The sequence below is a fragment of the Saccoglossus kowalevskii genome, chromosome 20 (genome assembly GCF_978046115.1).
Source record: "Saccoglossus kowalevskii chromosome 20, keSacKowa6.1, whole genome shotgun sequence".
Taxonomy (NCBI): Eukaryota; Metazoa; Hemichordata; class Enteropneusta; family Harrimaniidae; genus Saccoglossus; species Saccoglossus kowalevskii.
This window is the reverse complement of record NC_140660.1, coordinates 22,353,933-22,357,495: the sequence shown is the minus strand read 5'-3', so window position 1 is coordinate 22,357,495 and position 3,563 is coordinate 22,353,933. Positions and strand designations below refer to the sequence as shown.

Genomic DNA, 3,563 nt, shown 5'->3' with positions numbered 1-3,563 from the left:
TATCAATTGTGTTATGTGTTGATTACAGCTTACGAAAATATCCCTTGCCGACCCCTCTGTGCATATAATTGCCAAAACGCACGTCATCTTTTCAGAAGTATATCGCACAATTTCAACAAGTCTATCACAACTTGATATATAATGTTATTTTCCAGCAAAATTAAAACTTAACAATGCCTGGATAACCTGTCGGCCTGACTATGCTTGAATTTGGTGGTTTTACATGCAAAATCGGGATAAAATTTTCTATCTTCAAAAAGAGGTGGTGAATCAAGATATCAAACTTATACACTTTAAATATGCAGTCTTTAGCCATTTCTGAGAAAACTTACTTTTATTAAAGCGGGAGAGTCACCTGCGCCGCGCGGGAATTGAGTTCCAAGCGACGGCAAATGTGATATCCCAGAGTTCAATGCGTTTTGTACCATCCAATATACACTTTATCTCCGCACGAGGGCGCAATTTCAAATTGAAAGAAAAACTAGCATACACGCTATTACCATTCTATGACCTCAATTGACCCACCAGCCTCATTCCCAACTTGATACTGGAATTCTCATTTTTTTGATGTATTTAAAGTTTTTTACCCGGATCGTTTTAACCATTTCAATAAATAGTTATAGACTATAATTGATTATGCGAAATTACTGCATTTTTTGTGGCTTTTGGCCTACTCCTCTCACTGTTATGTTAGAATTACCGCGAGAGTGCCTCCTATGGATTGTCAACATGGCGGCTCACAAAGTTACGTTCGGTAAGTCCTTTTTTTTACGTTTTACACACAAAAAAAGCAATTTTTAGAAAATAACGTTCGATTTCTTCAATTGTTGGCGCCTTTTTGTTGCAAAAATGCTGGTCGTGAAAATGAAAAACGTAATATTGTTGGGGATTTCGAGAGCTTTACAACGATATGTAGATCGACCATATACACGTTATGTCCCTCATAGGAGTAGTGAATAAAGTGTCATAATGTATTTTGTCATTAATTTGCATACCATATATTCACTATTGAGATAATATATACACTATTGAGATACTATGGGTATAGGGATAAAATGAACATTTTCCATGTACAGTAAAACCTGTCAAAACCGACCATGACTGGGACTGGGATCTATGGTAGGTTTTCAGAGGGAGTCGGTTTATTCAGGGTGGGCGTGACTTTGATTGAAACAACAATTACATGTGCTGTAAACACGGGACAAATGAAAGACATCGGAGTTTGCCTCCGGTGATTCTACATGTATTTACAATGTGCATTTATTGTATTGTTTCAATAAAATAATTTACCAAACAAGACAAAAATATTATGGTATGTACATGACATCAATTAACATTATAATAACTATTCGAACAGACCGGGTAAGTATTGCGTATCGTAACTGAAGGCGTCCATTTTGGATGACATCACTACGTAAGTTCACGTGAGCTACATGTAATTATCATAATTTATGCAGACAGTCGATTTTGCTGTTAAGTCAATCACAGTCCCTCAACTGTGAGTCAATGAATCAAATTATGATGTAAAAAATCAAAAAAGTTTTGACTACTTTAAAGAACATCTTTTTTTTTCAACGATTTTGTTTTCCGTTCGAATTATGAAATTTTGGATATCTGTCAAGTAACTGGAGTCTTTGTTCTGTAATCTTGTCAACATGTCTAGCACATCGCCATGCGTCAAGTCACTGTCGTTGTGGGGGTCAATAATTTGACTGTCGTTGCAATTTATGTCATTGTTGTCTATAGATTCATGGTTTTCTTTGTCTGCAATAAAATTCTCAACAATCTGTTGCTCTCACTCGCCATCATACATTGCTTCAGTCAGTATACGTTCATCAAAGTGGAGGTATTCTACAACGCTACACTGTGTTTGCGGGTCTGCAACTTGCTAAATAAGGTTTCCGAATTCTTTGTTGTCGTCTGCTTCTTCGTCATCATAAATTTCAATCTTGAAGCCCCCTTTATGGAAACATTCGAAAGCACAAAATTGTCGATCAGAATCGTTATGGAAAGAAGAAAACTCAATGTCTTGAGCGTTGAAGAAGTGATAATGCAGTGTGCTTCACCGCAATTGAAGGTGATGACCCCGATCATTTGTTTATATCCGGGGTCATTATACTGTCCAGACACCACGCGATGCGTGGGCGTGTGGTGTGAAAAATGTAATCAGTTGCCATTGTTTTACACCGGACGTTACTTGTAGTGTGAGATTTGGTATTGTTTCTGTGACGTTTGCGGAATTTGGACACAATGCACACTTTTTAGGTCGGGCAGACCGAATTACTAGACAGCGGATGTGGTGCAACTGGTCGGATGGTCGATGTATTCAGTGTGAATATTGGACTTGGGACCGATCAATGCGGTCGGTGTTCGGAGTAAACAGTGGTCGGATTTCACAGGTTGTTTTAACATAGGCGTCTATGGAGAAATTTCGGGGCTACATAAATCGGTCGGTTCTGACAGTAGGTCGGTTTATCCAGGGGTCGGTTTTGACAGGTTTTACTGTATCTGTTTTTGATACCAATGCATTTCATTCGTTTCTCTCAATATTATTTTCTGACATATTATTCATAATAAATTATGTAATATTAAAGTGAGAATATACTAAATATAGTTAATAACAAATGATTTTCAAAAAAAATGTGCCACGCTCCCTCCACTTGCCCCATTTCTCCAGTAAACGTGACACACATTGATGTGTTTGAAGTTGAAGAATTAATACCTAGAAAATAGTGTCATTACAAATTTGACAATTTAGGCTGACTTTGGAATAGTTTTACCAAGTGTAAATAATAATTTATTATTATGACAGATTTTTGATATTAAATATTGAGATTAGTAATGCATCTTGTGTTTTGTTTCAGATCTTTTGTGCTGAACTTGCCATGGACAGTTTGCATGTGACGAGTGATACCTGGCTTGATTTTATATACAACATGGAGATCTGATGCACATAGTGTGCATTTGTATTCCTTGTGTGTGCCAAATAAAATTTCAAAATGCGATTCAGCAGAATCCAACAAATTCACTTCAATGTGTTCAGTGTATTTAATTTCAAATGCTAGTGAAGCTGCTTCAAGTTTCTTATCAAGTTTATTAAGATCATCCTTTTTAGTAACTTGAAGTAACTTTGCTGAATGATTTGCTTCATTAATTTCAACCTTGGTATCAAATTGGTCGACCAGTTTTGTTTCATATTGCTTCACATCATGTTTTTGATCTTCAGATAACTTTGCAAACTTTTGTATAAATTCGATCTTTTGAGCCTCGTTGAAGAGCTTGTCAATTAGTTTACCCACGTTTCTCAATTTAGCATGAAGGTGATCCATAGTGTATTCATTTATGGGGTGATACTTTGTAAGAGGATGATTACTCTGACCATTACTTTTTTCTTCTGCCCATGAATTCATATCCGCAAGAGTGGATGAACTGTAGCCAAACATAAATTGCAGAAAAAAATGGTATTCTTTCTCTGCAAGACCAAACTTTTATACTTTTCATCTCGTTCCTGTTTTCTACAGTATTTCATCCCCTTTATACCATGTTGGGCAAATTTTTCAGTG

At 36.4% G+C, this 3,563-nt stretch overlaps 1 long non-coding RNA gene across 1 annotated transcript; it reads left to right on the top strand.

Annotated features, from left to right (window-relative positions):
* Positions 1 to 644: 644 nt before the first annotated feature.
* On the top strand, positions 645 to 3,028 carry LOC146730149 (uncharacterized). The gene is made up of 2 exons (XR_014927869.1): positions 645 to 754; positions 2,865 to 3,028. It is a non-coding gene; the product is annotated as an uncharacterized LOC146730149 (long non-coding RNA).
* The last annotated feature ends 535 nt before the right edge of the window (positions 3,029 to 3,563 follow it).